Here is a 20,477-nt window from a genome sequence, read left to right on the forward strand (position 1 = left end):
TATACTTTTTCGGGAAACGATAATCAGGGGCTTTGTGACTGGTTTTTCCACAATTGTAGCAGCTGCCCTTGAATTTTTTTTTGTTCTGCTCCTTAGTCTGTCCAGAAGACCTCTTTCTCTTCTTACTTTTTGGAGCAGTCTCCTCAATGATATTAGCTCCCATGATCGTTGAATTTCCACGAGAATTCTTCTCGGCTGTTTTGTTGTCTTCCTCAATCTTGAGACGAATCACAAGATCTTCCAACTTCATTTCTTTGCGCTTATGCTTAAGATAGTTCTTGAAATCTCTCCACGAAGGAGGCAATTTTTCAATCATTGCAGCCACTTGAAATGCTTCATTCACGATCATACCTTCAGCAATAAGGTCATGAAAAATAAGTTGAAACTCCTGATCTTGGGTTCCAACAGTTTTACTGTCTATCATTTTATAGTCTAGAAACTTGGCAACCACGAACTTCTTCAAGCATGCATCTTCAGTCTTGTACTTCTTCTCAAGTGCGTCCCATAATTCTTTCGAAGTATTCATCGCACTATACACATTGTACAAGTCATCCTCTAAGGCGCTTAAGATATAGCCTTTGCAAAGAAAATCTGCCTGCTTCCACGCCTCAACAATTATGAATTTTTCGTTGTCCGGCATGTTCGCAGCAGGCACTGGAGGTTCTTCACTAGTGAATTTCTGCATACCAAGTGTGGTAAGCGAGAAGAACACCCTTTGCTGCCATCCTTTGAAGTTGGCTCCGGAAATTTTTTTCGATTTCTCTGCCGGTGGAACAGCAGTCCGGCTTGACGAGGCTATCGTCGTTGCCGCAATAGTCGCAGAAGAATTTCCGTTATCAATTGCTATTTCTCACTGTAAACAACAGAAGAGTTCAATTAATGGCAAAATCAGAACAGTACACAATACTGTTATTAACAAAAAAAAAAAATAGTATGTATAATAAATATATATATTGTTTTACAGAAAAATGGTGAAGTTTTTATGTTCTTCAAATCGTCTTACGAATTTCAATACTCTGATGAAGTTTTTATATTTTCAAATTCAGAATAGTAAAATTCAGAAGGAGTAGAAAACCACACAGGTTTTAATCTCCATAAACAAAATACAGAATATAAAAAAAAATAATTTCCTTAAGATTGTTATTATTCTGTATTGCTGTAATAAACAATTAAACTTTCTGAAAAAATAAAACAGAAAGTTAGTAATACTTGTTTAACGAAATAGATTCTGAAAAACAAGAAAAACAGTGTAGGAATAAATCGAGCCCACTGAATACACAGTGTATCCTTAAGGAAATTATTCCCCTCAAGTACCCGAGGTGCTGGAATATATCCTCCTAGGATAGAACGATTTAACTCACAAGTGTATTGGTACCAAAACTTTGATGAACTGCGAACCACTCAATGGTCGTAAAACACGTAAGGAAAGATTCTGGGATTCAAATTTTTGTGTTGGGGAAAGAAAACAGATTGAATTTTTCGTTAATTATTTAATTAATTAAATAATTAAAAGGAATTTTGTCCAAAAAGATTAATTAATCAATCGTTGACCGAAGTCGAAGCCGAGTGAGCGGCGACGGCGACGGCGCGAGGCTTGCCTTTTTCTTAACTCTTTAAGAGCTAGAAGAAGAGCAATTATATATATACCCATCAAAAGCCTTTTCTTCCTCCGATATGGGACAATGTCCCTTTTCCAAAAAAAACTCAAATATTTTATTTTTCTTGCATTTCTCATTCATCCTCTTTAAGCTGCACAAGTTTAAAATCCCAACATTACATGTACTTGTAATCGTGAAAGAAAACAAAGATAGTACACGCAAACAGGAGACTACTGTTATTAAAAAATATTTCTTATGATAATGCTAACATAATACAAGACAACAGATAAAACTATCATGACATCATTATATCTTCTGCTTAAAATGATTATCATCACAAATATGTTTTCCTTTTCCAAGCTTTGCTCACGAAATAAATAATTACCATTAACTTCCAAAAGCAAACATAGCATCACCATTAGTACCGTGTTCTGTCATTTGTTGTTTCCTCTTTGCTCACTCTGTTCTTAGGTATCTTCTTTAACATTCGTCTTCTAAATTTTCTCCATTTAAAACAATAAAAGGATAAACTATGAGTTATAAAGCTACTATTATATATGCTTCACTAATTATGACTCCTAGCAGCAAGCCGTTTTAATTAATTGTAGCCTAATAAATATGTATATTACGTGTTTCCCATTTCAGTGTTCTGTTTTTGCATAATTGACACGAGAGTCGAGTGTATTATTTGGTTTAAAAGAAGCCAAAATTGCAAAACATTTTTTATACCATTTTTTTCTCTCCCCCCACCCCCCTCCCCCCTTTGAGTTTAATTCTTTACGGTAACACTTTTTTTTTTCTTTTTCTTCTATCAATTCACCTAATACGTGTATCCATGATTTGTAGAATAAGTAACATAAAACAAGAAGTTGGTAATGTGCTATAAAACAGATAATTTACGTTGATAATGTATATTGTCAGTGTATATAAATTATATATTTTTTTATTTTTCAATTATATTCATCATCTCACATGACTTTTTAACCTTCATCTAATCCTATTACCAAAAAAATACTTTTAAAATTTAATGACAAAAGTACCCCTACAAAACATCTATATATGGTAGGAAGTGCCTAACTCTATTGACCTAAATACCCAAGTCCAAGGAATTACATCAAAATAAAGAACAAGAAGCCGAGAAGTTGGACTATTTCCCGGAGATTCCAAAAAACACACATAAACCGGTCAACTGCCCAACTCAAAATACATACTAAAACAACCCAAGATTTTCCCATTCTTAATTTTTTGTCGTACGTCGTGACAGAGTAGAAAATTGTTCCAAAAAGAAGAAGACTACCAAAATGTGGAAACCAAAATTAGCTCCTATGTATATTTCCTCAATATGGCTCAAAACATCCATCAAGTAATAGCAGAAAAATGACTAATCTCTGCCGGAAAATCGTTCATGTTAATAAAATTAGGTGGAAAATATTCGATAAAGTTTCAATCTTTAGAGAGTTTTTTCGTTTCATTTGGGAAAGAATTTTGATTTGCTCAACTGGCCGGAAGCCGGTAAGAAAGTACCGGCGTTTGTCTCGAAGAGCTGCAACTCCGTCAATGGAGGAAAGTGAAGAGTACTACGGTGAAAATGATCCCTTGACTGCAACTTGTAGTGGCCGATATGATAGTGATTCAGATTTAGTTACCTTGAAGATCAGTATTTTGGGTGATTGCCACATTGGTAAAACAAGTTTTGTTGTAAGTTTACCTTAATCTCTTTCTAGCCTTACTATGTTGTACTTTGTTACTATTTTTTCTAACAGTGTCCGGATAAGCTTCTGTTTCTTTCGATTTGGTTTTCATGTTTTTCTATTTTTCTTTGAGCACAGAGTCTACAGTAAACTACCTCTCTGCCTTTTTAAAAGTGGGATAAAGTCTAACATTACTTTACGGGGCCCAATTGTATAATTGCATTGGGTTTTGTTGTTGTTGTTATTATTGTTTGGATCAGTTTATGCACATCTCGACTAATAATATTATCGATCAAAACTTAGCAGATTCTGATGATCTCCTTGGACCTTTTTTTTTTTTTTTTACTGACCGCAAGTCTAAACTCTATTGTGTTACGGTCACTATGTTTATTCTCATGCTTAAACCAAGAAATAATACTTTTTTGGATTTTCTTTTTTCCAGATTAAGTATGTAGGGGATGAACAAGAAAAGAGATGTTTGCAGATGAACGGATTGAATTTGATGGATAAAACTTTAGTTGTACGAGGTGCAAGAATTGCATTTAGAATATGGGATGTGGGAGGTATGTTCATTAATTTCTAATTCCTTAATATGGTTAGCTAATTTTGAGTTTTATTTTATTAAGTATAGGCCAAATTTGACACTTCTAAGGTGGTAACTGTAACTTGAATAAATTGAATGATTTGTGTTTTGAATTTTCAAACTTGGGTGTAGGTGATCATAGCTCACTTGATCAGATTCCAATTGCTTGTAAAGATGCTGTTGCCATTCTCTTTATGTTTGATCTCACTAGCCGGAGTACATTGAACAAGTAGGTCATTTTAATCTGATGGTATGAAATTTTTTTACACTAATATTGTTATTGCACAGAAGTTAAAAGTCCATTATTAAAAGCTTTTTCTTTTTTCTTATTTGCAATTGCAGTGTGGTAAGTTGGTATAGTGAAGCAAGAAAGTGGAATCAGGTGCGAAACTTGACTTGTATTTCAAATTAATGTTGTTTTCTTGAAAAAGAGTAAATTTTAGAACCAAGAATTAAATTTACTTATTAATAAATCTAGCAAAAGTTGGATGAGACTTTCACTAGCCGTAGCAAATATTCCTTTTCTTTTCACCCAACAAAAAAAGTACGTAGTAATACTCCACAGCAATATGACTACAGTTGTTGGGACTTTATTGATACATTGAAGTAAAGCTAAAAGGAATTGAATAATGACAGTGGTTGGAACTACTTTCACTCCTTTAGGAAAAAAGTAGCCAATGGCATTAGTTAGAGTAGTACTTCAGTAACTTTTTGTTCTTGAAGATGATAACTTAATCAGTTGGCTCATTTGATTTGAATAATTGAAGCTTAATGCCCACCTTAAAATTAGTCCGGAACCAAAATATGGTTCTTTTGGACTCAAAGAATCAAAATGTGTGTAAAAATAACTTGGTGGCCATTTTATATTAACTCCCTTTTAAAGGGCGCTATACCTTAAATGCCGTTTGCCCAGTTAAGTATAACGCCCTTTTAAAAGGCGCTATATGTATAAAGCCTTTTTGAAAGACGCTATATGTATAAAGCCTTTTTGAAAGGCTCTATATATATTATGTGGGCCCACCAATAATTCTTCTGGGTTTAACTGACATAACAATAGTTCAACTGGGTATAGCGCCCTTATTTAAGGCGCTATACCTCAAATAATTGTTCCCCTGGACTGATTTTTGCCTTATTTAAAGAGGTTAAGGATTTTGTAAAAATCCATTCATAAATATTCTCAAGTCTTCTAAAATATTTATTCGTTAAGTTATTTTGCATTTTGTTGTTTCATACATATTTTGTTAACATAATTGGTTGATCATAAAAGATTTTTGCCATATTTAAAGATGAAATGGTGAAAAAAGGTCAACGTTATAAATGATTCAATGATATACTATTGCAAATTTTAACATACTATTACTAATTACCATAGTATTTATTTATATTAAGCAAATATTATTATACAAACATAAGAAATAGTTTGATTTTTTTTAATCGTATTGCATAGCAATTAATGAAGATTTTAATAAAGTTTCATATTAAATAAATTCCTGTGAATAGCAATAAAGTATTTTATATCTATTCATTCAAATAATATAATTAATTGTATATTAATATATTATATTTTTTGATATAATAAATAATAAGAATTAATTTTTACATAAAATACACATACATAACACTAGGTATTTGAAATGAAGTGATAATAACTGATATTACTTAACATCACTGGAGACAAGTTTTTCACAATAACATCTGATAAATACGACTTTATAAATATTTAAAACATCATATTGTGTTTTTTTTTCTTTTTCCGCTATCTATAAATGTTTTTACTATTAACATCAAATACCTAATCCACGTTCACCGCACCAATAGTTCATAATACTGTGCATAAGTTAATCGCAGGAAAGATGTAGTACGTATAATTATACATAGATGTAGAGCCTGACAATAAATAAATACTTACAAGGTCAGACAAAGCATGTAGCATAAATTATTTATTGTGAGAATTATATTTTTATGCATTATTATTAATATAAAATAGTGCTGGAGATAAAATTGTGAATAATTTAATAATATAAATTTGAAAAGTTATTTGTTTTGATAATACTGTTCAATTAATCATTAATGGTGACACATAAATAATTAAGTATGTAAATACATTTTTAGTATTTCTTATACATATGAATCATTATTGCAATGACAATTAGTATATAAAAAATGATTTGAGCTAATGTATTTTTATTATGTTTAATATTATTAGTTCATTTGAAAAAAATCCCTTAATAATGAAATATTGTTTAACGTAAGCCATTTATGTATATAACTAATGATAACAAAAATAATAAATGCATGTCATTTAGCAAGTACCATGTAAAATGAAAAATTATTTATTTTAAAAATCAAAAAGAAATAAATACTAACATCGATGAAAAAAATAATATTATACATGAAATAAAAACATCATAAAAATGCTAGTAATTAAACTAGTCAGTTAAGCCCAGAAGAATTATTGGTGGGCTCACATACTATATATAAAGCCTTTCAAAAAGGCTTTATACCTATAGCGCCTTTCAAAAAGACTTTATACATATAGCGCCTTTTAAAAGGGCGCCATACTTAACTGGGCAAACGGCCTTTAAGGTATAGCGCCCTTTAAAAGGGCGTTATATATAAAATGGTCACCAAGTTTTCCCCCCACATATTTTGATTATTTGAGTCCAAAAGAACCACATTTTGATTCCGGACTCACCTTAAAATGATTATTACTAGTTATTACCAAAACTTGATTGGCTTTAACTTTCAAGAAGAATTATTGAGAATGAATTAAACAACAATTATGATGAATTGACCACTTAGTTCAGTTGTTCTTGACCAATGGAATTCTGATTTAATATGTATTAGCCCAGATGCTGAACCCGGATTTAAAGTTTATGGGTTCTAAATCTGCAACCTAACCCATAACTCATTATTTACTGGGTTCACAATTAAGTATTTATACATATTTAATGGATTTTCTAATACAAATACAGTGTCTAAGCAAAAAGTTACTGGGTTCACAATTAAGTATTTATACATATTTAATGAATTTTCTAATACAAATACAATGTCTAAGCAAATAGTTACTGGGTTCGTCCGAACCCGTAGGTAACACTCTCCCTCTGCCCCTGTATTAGACTATTACTCCTCCATCTGGTCCACTTTAATTGATTTTTTGGCTGTTTTCACACATATTAAGGAATCCATATTTTAACATTAATTAACAATTAAATTGACCATGTTAACCTTTACTATTTCTTTGATTTGTTCAGTGGAAATATAACAGATACTCCAAAAAAAAAAATTCTTTCCTGATATCTGAAAAAATCAAATATTGTGGATCACAAAAAAAAGGCAAAAAAATCAATTAAAGTGGATCCGGGAGAATAGTAAAGATTACCACTGCTCTTCTAGATAATGATGGATGGAACATTAGTGTTCAAATATGCATTATTTGTAGACTTAAAGACCTTGTTAGCTAAGCTAATTTCTTTTTCTAGATGTCTAATCTTTTGCTTCTACAATTGACAACTACAGACTGCTATTCCCATACTAATTGGGACCAAATTTGATGATTTTGTCCAGCTTCCACCAGACATTCAGTGGACTGTGGTTACACAGGTACAATTATGATCAATATAGCTTAAGTGATGAGAGTAATAAGGTCCGACCCCCCTCCCCGAACCCAACAAACCCAAGAAACCAAATGCTGGTAGGGTAGTATTTAAGAATCAGGAGTTTAGAACGCGTTCAAAAGAACCACCAGCTCGAACTATAGATAGATATAGTTAAATCATATTCATTCTGAACCTACTGATTTTACATGTTGAGAATTGGTGAAATGGTATTTTTGCAGGCAAGGGCATATGCAAAGGCAATGAAAGCAACTCTCTTCTTCTCGAGTGCAACTCATAACATCAATGTGAATAAGATCTTCAAGTTTATCATGGCAAAACTCTTTAACTTGCCTTGGACTGTCCAGAGGAATCTTACTATTGGTGAACCAATTATTGACTTCTAGATTAGAGTTACTCTGCTTTTCCTACTGTTGCTGTAACATTCTGTTGTAAATACAGACCTCATTTTGACACTCTTTTCTTTTGGCCGTTGCCAGAAAAAGGGAGAACTGGACGAAGAAAAGAGTTGCGCATTCTTTAACTTGTAATATTGCATTCCTTTTCACCCTTTTTTCCCTTGATAATTGGTAAAACTATGGATTCATAGCTTTTTTTTTTCTTTTTTTTTTTTAAATTTTGGGAGTGAAAGTTGAAGGTAATTTTTAGTAGACAAAATAGAAAAGTTTAATGAAGTGCATAGATGTTTGTTGGTAGAACACCTCCGGAAGGTTAAGACACATATATGTGGATTTAAGGATCCTGCTGGACGACAATCATAGCCTAAATGTACATACTAACGATAAATGGTTAGTACTTATCAATTAATTTCATCTATTATTATTATAAGTTTTGATCTATTGCTAAACCTAAACATGCTCCTAAGCATACATTACACGACAAAATTAGAGAATGATTTGAAATTTTCCTTCTGTGTATTCAATGTATTCATCGCAGTACATACCTACGTCGATATACAAAACAATGATTCTTCTGTTTAGAGATTAACAAGTATTTATTTTTGTCTTAAAATTTGAAACTAAAATTTTTAATTTCAGGATAATTCAGGACATTTTTATCCCAAAAATTTGAACTAAAAAAACTGAAATTCAGAACGCATTGACTAATTTTTAAATAACAGCTCTTTAGAGTGGCTAACTAATGTCAGTTCAACATACTTAGCTGAGTACGCCCATAAGAATAACTTCACCAAGAAGGCCCATAAGAATAACTTCACCAAGAAGGCCCAAAATAAAATCTTGACCCATTGTCAAAGTGGGTTGGCCATATTCCTTTCAAAACAAATTTTTAAGTACAATGTACTTGCACTTCTTAGTTAAGAACAAAAGAAAACCCTAGCCACCCTTCCTTCTATCTTTCTCCGTCCAAAACTCCATCGGAGACTTAACCATTTTTTATTCTAACACCAACGCTCCCCCCTCGCAAGTTGGGGGAGGAGACAATCACTATCATTATTCTATTTTCTTATTTATTTTATAACATTGTAATATGGAAGATGTACCCGACGACATCACTGGCCTTATTCAGTCAAAATTACCTGTGAAATCTCTCTTACGATTTAAGTGTGTTTCTACGCCATGGCGTTCTTGGATTTCAAGTCCAAACTTCAAGCTCTTGGATCAACAACAACGAGAAATGATGCACGCTAGAAGTTAGAGAGAAAATAGAAGCTACTGCTAAGGAATAAACTAAGTTAAAAGAAAAAGGATTTTTCTTTCATAATCTGGAATCTCTTTACAAGATATAAGTATACCACTTAACTCACGTGTAAACAAAATAAGATAACTAACTTATGGGGTATTGGGCAAATAGCCAAGTGTATATATCAACTCTCAAGGGGCCTAACTGCAAAACCCTTAAAACTAAATGCTTATTCATTAATAATAACTAACATAACTACCAGTACTTTCTCTTTAGCTTCAATTCACATTAGTCCTCCCCTATTAAGTTCTTCCTATCACGCCCCGAACTCAGGGAGCGCGACCGGCGCTCAACCAAGTGAACACGGTCAAGCAAGCTTTTTAGATACTTTCTACCCAAATTCACTTATGAATACAAAACAAATATATATTTTCGTTAATTATACGATAAGGAGACCATGTATACAATACCAATTTATTACCATAAGTTACTTCATTTTAAAGTATCCAATTACACACATTTTCATGGTCTAAAGTGGAACAAGTAATTCCAACACAACATAACATGGTTTGACTTCCCCAACAATAAATATACAACTCACTTTATCTACGGAGCCTCTAGTAGATACAAAAGAGTACTATGATAATGCCGGCAACAAGGTTCCGGCTATACCTCAAACACAATATACAAGGAACAAAAGATATATGACCCCGAAATGAAGTGGGGCTCACCAAGTCAGTTGGGGAGAGGGTGTACCGCTATCACTGATCAATGTCTCCTGCTGTGGAACCAACTGCATCCATTGAAGATGCAACGCCCCCGGCAAAAGGGACGTTAGTACATATGGAATAGTACTAGTATGAATAATAAAACACCCTCTCAATAGAATGATAAATAATACAAGGAATAACAATCATAATATCACTAGAAGCCATAAACAACATCAAACCTCAAATTAGGATCAAGACAATGTTCAAATTAATTTGCATATCTTAAGTTGGGAGATCTTTAATACTAATATTCCACCGTTCACGATACCAATATTCACAATATCGATACCACCGTACTTTTAGCACGGAGTCCGATCATGACCCGATCGGCTAGACCATCTCATTAGAGATATCAACAACAGTCACAAATTCAATTTATAATTTCCAGCACAATCACCATCATGTGTACGACATGGCGTCCGATCACGACCCGATCGGCTATTTTGTCTCATTCGAGACATCATCCATTTTATACCAATCATCTCATTTCGTACTTCATTCATATCTTTTCATTTCATTGGCACTAGTGACCACAATTATAAAATCATTCTTGGTACGTCGGCCGTATTTAGTATTTCATGCTCACTTTTTTCACTTTCATACATCATCATCATCATCCACAACAAGGAATTTCAAATCAACATTTTTAGTACACATGTGAGCACTTAAGAGTCTTAGGAACATAGAGATTTTTCACAAGATTAGGCATAATAGCCTTCGTTTGGACTTGGCTTGAAGTCGAAACATTTTTAATGCACAACTCATACTTTGAACACATTCTCAAATGATAACATAACATGATAAAAGCATTTGGTATACATATTGAACATATGTCTTTCAACACAACTCATTCGGAATAGCCAATATTTTTATAGTGAACCACTTGTGACTTTCATAAATAACATGAATACCGTGGGATTCAATTCTAAGAGAGGAGTTTAGCCAACATACCTCGATTTGAGCTTTCCTTAAATTACTACAATGTTTCGAAAATCCTAGCAATCCCAATCTCAACCTTCAAGCTCCGAAAATACTACAATGCTCCAATTGATTAAAATATCCAAATATCACCCACAATTCAATACCTACCATTAGCTATCCCAATTACATCAAAATAAATACGAAAAGATTCATAAATATCCATTTAGGGTTCACAATTCAGCAATGAGCCTTCAACCATCCCAGATTATCCAATAGGCTCATCCATTAGCCTATTCAATTTAATTCTTATCAGTTAATACTCACTTGGAGTTATTAATAATACTATGGTAATTACCCAACACCATCAAGTCACTATTCATTGCCTTCTCCAACAAAACTCTAGGTTCAAGAACATCCATTTCAAGAACTAGTATTGTATCTTATCCAAATAGTGATTCCCAATTAAATTTATTCATCAATTAATTTATCAAGTCTATTGGAATCATTAGAGACTCAAGACATATGTATTTATATCAATTCATCACTATTCATCTTCTTCTTTACCCAAAAATGGCATTCTCAAGACCCACCCTTAGGGTTCATACAATATCCCATTATAACTTCAAATAAAATTCATAAAAATGCTACCCATACTCCAATATGACATATATATGAAGCTCAAGTGAAAGGGATTACGTTTTGGTGGAAGAATCTCACTTTTCCTCTTTTTGGTGTTCTTGAAGATTCAACCAATTTCCTATGGATTTGATCCATAATAATGTTAGTGTTATCACTAAATGATGTTATATAATTATACTTGTGCCAAAACAACTTACCTTGAAGTGTATCCATGGTGGAAGAGCTCCTCATTCTCTCTAGAAATCCATTCCAAGATGAAGAACTAACACATTCTCTCTCTAAACCCACATTTTCAGCTCCTTAAAATGACCCTTGAAGTTGCGTGGCCTCTTGCGTAGGCTACGCACAAAGGCTACGCAGGGTGGACTTCCATTCCCCTTAAATTGGAAGTTTTTGGATTTGCCTACGCAATGGTGCGTAGGCTACACTGCTGTGGTGCGTAGGCTACGCAAGATTCGCGTAGCTGTTCTGTCACCATTTTGGTACAAATGTCATAACTTCTTTTAGGAATCTTCAAATGACGAACGATTTGTAGCATTAGAAACTAGACACATAGACCTTTCATTTGATAGGTCATAATCCATATAAAACTTCATATCTTTAGAGGTATGCTTGTTTGAAGTTAGGTCTTGTGAGAACTCACTTGAAACTTTACCCCATCGTATAATTTCCAACATGACTTAGCCTTGGGGCTCTTCTTAGACCATAAACCATTCTGAATGCACCTCAAACATATATTATCATGATTAATTGATATAATTCATATTATTAGTCTTGTTCATACCCGAATTAATATAATTAGTACCTGCCAATCTTCTTAATGGTCTTAAAACACTTCAAAATTTTCCGGGGTGTTACATACTCCCCCACTTAAGAATATTCGTCCTCAAATATTTTACAAGTCATTATTAGGTACAGTATTAACCTCCTTTCACCTTAACCATTATCTTTAATCGTTCTTGACTTCATATAGATCTTATATATTCTTCCAACATTTTAACTTCCTTAAGGCCCCAAAATTTCGCTAACTCCCAAAATTTTCAGAAATTTCGGTAGAGTGTCCTCTGCAATTGGCCCTAACCACCTACCAGAGAATCACCAAAACTAGTCCTTACAACATATACTTGAACCAACGACACAACATAACATTAAAACAATGCCAACCGTAGCCTCACGAGCAGTATACTACCAAAAAGGAACACCTTTAACATCATCTATACAATTGATACATAATTCATAGAAGGTAACTCTTAGAATTTTCGTAGAATACAACTTTATAAATACATGACTATTCAAACAAATGAGGGTACTTCTTCTTCGTTTCTTCCTCGGCCTCCCAAGTGGCCTCTTCAACCTGCTGGTTTCTCCATAACACTTTCACAGAGGTAATTTCTTTATTTCTCAACTTTCGGGCCTGCCGATCAATAACAGAAATTGGAATCTCTTCATAAGTCAATTCCTCATTAACCTCAATAGTCTCAATCGGAATAATGAATGTCGGGTCTCTAACTGCTTTCTTTAACATAGACACATGAAATACAGGGTGCGCTAATGATATCTCAGGTGGCAGCTCAAGCCTGTATGCCACCTCACTAATCCTTTAAATGATTCTGTATGGCACGACATACGTCGGACTCAATTTTCCTTTCTTACCAAATCTCATTACACCCTTCATGGGAGAAACCTTCAAGAATACCCAATCATTTTCCTTGAACTCCAAATCCCTATGACGAATATCCGAATAGGACTTCTGACGACTCTGAGCAGTCTTCAACCGCTCCTTAATGATTTTAACTTATTCCATAGCCTAATGCACGAGGTCTGGCCCTATCAACTTTGCTTCCCCAATTTCGAACCACCCAATGGGATATCTACATCTCCTAACATATAAAGCCTTGAACGGTGCCATCTGAATTCTAGCATGATAACTATCGTTGTAGGCAAATTCTATGAGTGGCAAATGATCATCCCAGCTACCTTTGAAGTTAAGAACACAAGTGCACAACATATCCTCAAGCATCTAAATAGTCCGCTCTGCCTTCCCGTCAATCTGCGGGTGAAAGGCTGTACTAAGATTCACCTGATTACCCAGACCTTTCTGAATTTTCTTCCAAAAATTAGCCGTGAACTGTGCCCCCCGATCAGAAATAATGGAAACTGGAGTGCCATGTAGTATGACAATTTCCTTGATATACAACTGAGCATACTGTTCTGCTGTGTCGGTAGCCTTAACAGGTAAGAAGTGTGCTGATTTCGTGAGTCGAACCACAATCACCCAAATCGAGTCAAACTTACGAGGAGTGCGAGGTAGTCCTACCACAAAGTCCATATTAATCATTTCCCACTTCCACATTGGAATTTCTATGTTTTGTGCCAACCCACCGGGCCTTTGGGTATTCGGCCTTCACTTGATGAGAATTTGGACATCTCGCCACAAAGTCTGCTACATTTCTCTTCATATCATTCCACCAATAGACTTCCTTAAGATCATGATACATTTTTGTAGAGCCCGGGTGCACAGAATACCTAGAGATGTGAGCCTCGAAAATGATTCTCTCTCGGAGATCATCTACATTTGGAACACATAGACGCCCTTGGTACCTTAGTGTACCATCAGCCATGCCAAGAGAAAAGGCCATGGTCTTATGTTTATGAATCCCCTCTTTCAATTGTGCCAACAATGGATCGTTGTATTGCTTCTCCTTAACTTCCACAACAAGTGATGATTCAGCCCTATTTTGTACAATCACCCTCCTTCACTAGATTCCATAAGACGAACTCCCAAACTAGCCAATCGGTGAACTTCCTTGGCCAATGGCCTTTGATATGCCTCCAAGTGTGTTAAACTACCCATAGATTTTTGGCTAAGAGAATCCGCCACAACATTGGCCTTTCCCGGATGATATAGAATATCAATGTCATAGTCCTTGAGTAACTCAAGCCATCTTCTCTGCCTCAGATTCAATTCCTTCTGCTTGAAAATATATTGAAGGCTCTTATGGTCCGTGAATATATCCACATGGACCCCTATTTAAATAATGACGCCAAATTTTCAATGCAAATACCACCGCCGCAAGTTCTAAATCATGTGTTGGATAGTTCTTTTCATGATTCTTGAGTTGCCTAGAGGCATAAGCTATCACCTTGTCATGTTGCATTAATACACACCCAAGTCCGATTCTCGAAGCATCACAATATTCTACAAACCCATTTGTACCCTCTGGTAGGGTCAACACTGGTGTAGTAGTCAATCTCAATTTCAACTCCTGAAAGCTCCTTTCACAAGCATCTAACCATTGGAACTTAACCGCCTTCTGCATCAATTTAGTCAACGTAAAGGCAAGAGTAGAGAACCCCTCCACAAACTTTCTGTAATACACAGCTAAGCCTAAGAAACTGCGAATCTCTGTTGGAGTTGTAGGCCTCGTCCAATTCTTCACAGCTGCAAATTTCTAAGGATCAACCTTAATTCCTTCACCAGAGACGACATGACCCAAGAATGTGACAGATTCAAGCCAAAATTCACACTTTGAAAACTTTGCATATAACTTGTGCTGATATAGGGTTTGTAGAACTACCCAGAAATGATCAGCATGGTCTTCTCGATTGCGTGAATATACAAGGATATCGTCAATAAGCACTATCACAAAAGAGTCGCGGAACAGCTTGAAAACTCGGTTCATAAGATCCATGAATGTCGTCGAGGCATTCGTTAGCCCAAAAGACAACAACAACAACAACAACAACAACAACAACCCAGTATAATCCCACTAGTGGGATCTGGGGAGGATATTGTATACGCAGACCTTACCCCTACCCTGGGGTAGAGAGGCTGTTTCCGATATACCCTCGGCTCCATCCCTCCAAGAACTCCCCACCTTGCTCTTGGGGTGACTCGAACTCACAACCTCTTGGTTGGAAGTGGAGGGTGCCTACCACTAGAGCAACCCACTCTTGTCCAAAAGACATGAGTGGGTTCAAAAGACATCAGCAAAAATTCAAAGTGCCCATATCGGGTTCTAAAAGCCATTTTCGAAACATCGTGCTCCTTGATCTTCAATTGGTGATACCCAGATCATAAATCAATTTTGGAGAAGTACTTAGAACCCTGCAGCTGGTCAAATAAATCATCTATCCTTGGAAATGGGTACTTATTCTTTGATTGTGACCTTGTTGAGCTGCCGATAGTCGATACACATTCGTAGTGACCCATCCTTCTTCCTTACAAAGAGAACCGGTGCGCCTCAAGGCGATACACTCAGTCGGATGAAACCCTTTTCTAACAAATCTCTCAATTGTTCCTTTAGTTCCTTCAATTCTACCGGTGCCATTCTGTAGGGCAGAATAGATATAGGCTGTGTGTCTGGCATCACATCAATCCCAAAATCAATCTCCCTGTCTGGTAGTATACCAGGGAGCTCATTCGGAAAGACTCCCAAAAATTCATTCACAACAGGCACAAACTCAAGTGTAGGTGCCTCAACATAGATGTCTGTAACACGGATCAAATGGTAAATACACCCTTTGTTGATCATCTTCGTGGATTTAAGGTAAGAAATAAACCTACTATTCGGCACCAAATCATCCCACTTCCACTCAATAATTGGCTAATTTGGAAATTAGAACCTAACGGTACTGGTTCGGCAATCAAGCTTGACAAAACATGAATAAATCCAGTCCATCCCCATTATTACATCAAAAACGACCATCCTCAATTCAATTAGATCGGTGCTGGTGTCCCGACCACACAATGTGACAACACTATCCCTATAAACCCGCACGACCAAGATAGACTCACCAACCAGAGTAGATACACAGAACAACTCATGAAGCTATTCTGGTTCTATCCCAAATTCCATAACAATATATGGAGTGACATATGACAAAGTAGAACCGGGATCAATAAGAGCATACACATCATGAGATTGGACAGTCAATATACCTGTGATAACGTCTGGAGAAGCTTCTGAATTCTGGCGACCCCCATAGCATCAAAACGGCAGGATCCTCTCGAATTCTATGTTCCACCCCTAGCTGCACCACGCCATGTGGTTGTTGGAGTACCTCGAGTTGGAGGAGGTGCTGCAGATGTAGTAGCTGTAGAACTGGCTGGCTGTGCCGTGCCCCTACCTACACCCTGGTGGGAGAACGACAATCCCTCTGAATGTGACCCCTCAATCCGCACCCGTAGCATATGGGTAAGTCCATGTAGCATATCCCTAAGTGCATCTTTCCATACCTAGGGCATAGGGGTTTCCATTGCTGCTGGAATCTACCACCATGCCGACCCTGTTGGTAGGAACCCCTGTTGCCCTGACAAGGCCTGAAACGGCTCTATTGTTGCTGACTGGGCCCTAATGGTGGTGCACTACCGAAGACTGAGCAAAGGACTGAGATGGCCTTACCGACCCTCCCCTGAACATTGACCTACCGCCTCCAGAAGAACCACCAAAGTTACCCGCAGACCGAGCCTTGTTGCTACCCTCTCGCACCATCCCGTTCTTCAATTTGCGGGTCTTTGTTACTTGAGCAAATGCCATCATCTTCCCATAGTTCATATTAGAATTCAAAGAAGTTGTATCGGCCTCATTAATTACCAATGAATTTAGGCCCTGCACAAACCAGCGCACTCTAGCCTCCATAGTGGGCAACATGTAAATAACATACTTGGACAGGTGCGCAAATCTCATATTGTATTCCCACACACTCAGGCTACCTTGCCTCTGGTTCTCAAACTCAGTGGCATGGGCTGCCTTAGTCTTGGTAGGCAAGAAATGATCAATAAAGGCATCGGCAAACTAACCCCACCTCGCTGGAGGGCTCCCTTCTTCACGGGTCTCCTCCCATAGCTCAAACCAAGAATATGCCACCTCTTTCAGGCGATAGGAGGCCAACTCCACTGCCTCTATCTCAGTAGCATGCATAACTCGGAGAGTTTTGTGCATCTCATCAATAAAGTCCTGGGGGTCCTCCTCTGGTTAGTACCCGTGAACACTGGAGGATCTAATTGAAGAAACCTGTTCACCCTGGAACTAGCAGAATCCCCTAGCTGATTAGAAGGAGTGGGTGTAACATTTGATCTTTGGGCCTGGGAGGCCACTATTTGACCCAACATCTGTATGGCTCCCCTAAGATCCCTATCAGAAACACCGGAATCAAAAGCTTGAGCTCAAGATCGAACTGGAATATCAGCTGGAGGGACAGTTGCACCCTCGATAGGTGTAGGGACAGGTGCAGTCTGATCAGTTATAGTAGAATCAGGAAGTGTAGTAATTGGGGGAATATCCTCACCCTTGAGTGCTCACTCGCATCATCAAATATAGGATCAACTGCCACTCCTGGGGTGACATTGGCTCTCTGGCCAGTTCTTGCCTTCTTCTTAGGTGCCATGTACTTAAAATTAGAGCAACGCACGAGCTAAAGGAGGAACAATCTTACAATTAGCTCTATTGCACGATCAAGAACATGAAAGAATGGTATCATTCCTAAATGCCCATGTAGCCTCCCCATTATAGATGTGGTCGACAACACACTGATAAGAAGGACTCTACTAGACATGGCTCTGAGACATCCTAGGACACTTTAAAACCTTAGGTTCTGATACGAAGTATGTCACACCCTGAACTCGGGGAGCGCGACCGGCGCTCAATTGGGTGAACCCGCTCAAGCAAGCATGTTAGATAATTTCTACCCAAACTCACTTATGAATACAAAACAAATACATATTTTCATTAATTATATGATAAGGAGATCATGTATATAGTACCAATTCATTACCATAAGTTACTTCATTTTAAAGTCTCTAATTACAACATAATATGGTTTGACTTCCCCAGCACCAATATACAACCCACACTTTATCTACGGAGCCTCTAATAGATACATAAGAGTACTATGATAATGCCGGCAATAAGGCCCTGACTATACCACAAACACAATATACAAGGAACAAAAGATACATTACCCCGAAATGAAGTGGGGTTCACCAAGTCAGCTGGGAAGAGGGTGTACTGCTATCAGTGATCAATGTCTCCTGCTGTGGAACCACTCGCATCCATTGAAGATACAGCACCCTCGACAAAAGGGACGTTAGTAAATATGGAATTGTACTAGTATGAATGACAAAACACCTTCTCAATAGAATGATAAATAATACAATGAATAACAATCATAATATGACTGGAAGCCATAAACAACCTCAAACCTCAAATTAGGATCAAGACAGTGTTCAAATTAATTTCCATATCTTAAGTTGTGAGATCTTTAATACTAATATGCCACCGTTCATGATACCAATATTCACAATACCAATACCACCATACTTTTAGCATGAAGTCTGATCACGACTCAATTGGCTAGGCCATCTCATTAGACACATCAACCACAATCACAATTTCAATTTATAATTTCCAACACAATCACCACCACGTGTGTGACATGGCATCCGATCACGAACCGATTGGCTATTTTGTCTCATTCGAGACATCATCCTTTTTATACCAATCATCTCATTTCATACTTCTTTAACATCTTTTCATTTCATTGGCACTAGTGCCCACAATTATATAATCATTCTTGGCACGTCGGGTGTATTTAGTACTTCATGCTCACCTTTTTCACTTTCAAACATCATCATCATCATCCACAACAAGGCATTTCAAATCAACGTTTTTAGTACATATGTCAGCACTTAAGAGTCTTAGTCATATAGAGATTTTTCACAAGATTTGGCATAATAGCCTTCGTTTGGACTTGGCTTGAAGTCGAAACATTTTTAATGCACAACTCATACTTTGAACACATTCTCAAATGATAACATAACATGATAAAAACATCTGGTATACATATTGAACATATGTCTTTCAACACAACTCATTCGGAATAGCCAATATTTTTATAGTGAACCACTTGGGACTTACATAAATTACATGAATACCGTGAGATTCAATTCTAAGAGAGGAGTTTAGCCAACATACGTCGATTTGAGCTTTCCTTAAATTACTACAATGTTCCGAAACTCCTAGCAATCCCAATCTCAACCTTCAAGCTCCGAAAATAATACAATGCTCCAATTGATTAAAATATCCAAATATCACCCACAATTCAATACCTACCATTACATATCCCAACTACATCAAAATAAATACGAAAAGATTCATAAATATCCATTTAGGCTTCATAATTCGGCAACAAGCCTTCAACCATCCCAAACTGTCCAATAGGTTCATCCATTAGCCTATTCAATTTAATTATTATCATTTAATACTCATTTGGAGTTAATAATAATAATAATAATATGTTCATTACCCAACACCATCAAGTCACTATTCATTGCCTTCTCCAATAAAACTCTAGGTTCAAGAACATCTATTTCAATAACTAGTCTTATATCTTATCCAAATGGTGATTCCCAATTAAATTTATTCATCAATTAAGTTATCAAGTCTATTGGAATCATTAGAAACTCAAGACATATGTATTTATATCAGTTCATTACTATTCATCTTCTTCTTTACCCAAAAATGGCACTCTCAAGACCTACCCTTAGGGTTCATACAATATCCCATTATAACTTCAAATAAAACTCATAAACATGCTACCCATACTCCAATATGACATATATATGAAGCTCAAGTGAAAGGGATTACCTCTTGGTGGAAGAATCTCACTTTTCCTCTTTTTGGTGCTCTTGAAGATTCAACCAATTTACTATGAATTTGATCCATAATAATGCTAGTGTTATCACTAAATGATGTTATATAATCATCCCTGTGCCAAAACAACTTATCTTGAAGTGTATCCATGCTGGAAGAACTCCTCATTCTCTCTAGAAACCCATTCCAAGATGAAAAACTAATACATGCTCTCTCTAAACCCACATTTTTAGCTCCTTAAAATGACCCTTGAAGATGCGTAGCCTCCTGCGTAGGCTACACACAAAGGATATATAGGGTAGACTTCCATTCCCATTCAATTGGAAGTTTTCTGGATTTGCCTACGCAATGGTGTGTAGGCTA

At 36.2% G+C, this 20,477-nt stretch overlaps 1 pseudogene; it reads left to right on the forward strand.

Annotated features, from left to right (window-relative positions):
• The first annotated feature begins 2,675 nt into the window (after positions 1–2,675).
• LOC107775151 (septum-promoting GTP-binding protein 1-like) lies at positions 2,676–8,012 on the forward strand (annotated as a pseudogene).
• The last annotated feature ends 12,465 nt before the right edge of the window (positions 8,013–20,477 follow it).

This window comes from Nicotiana tabacum, chromosome 21 (genome assembly GCF_000715075.1).
Source record: "Nicotiana tabacum cultivar K326 chromosome 21, ASM71507v2, whole genome shotgun sequence".
Classification (NCBI taxonomy): domain Eukaryota; kingdom Viridiplantae; phylum Streptophyta; class Magnoliopsida; order Solanales; family Solanaceae; genus Nicotiana; species Nicotiana tabacum.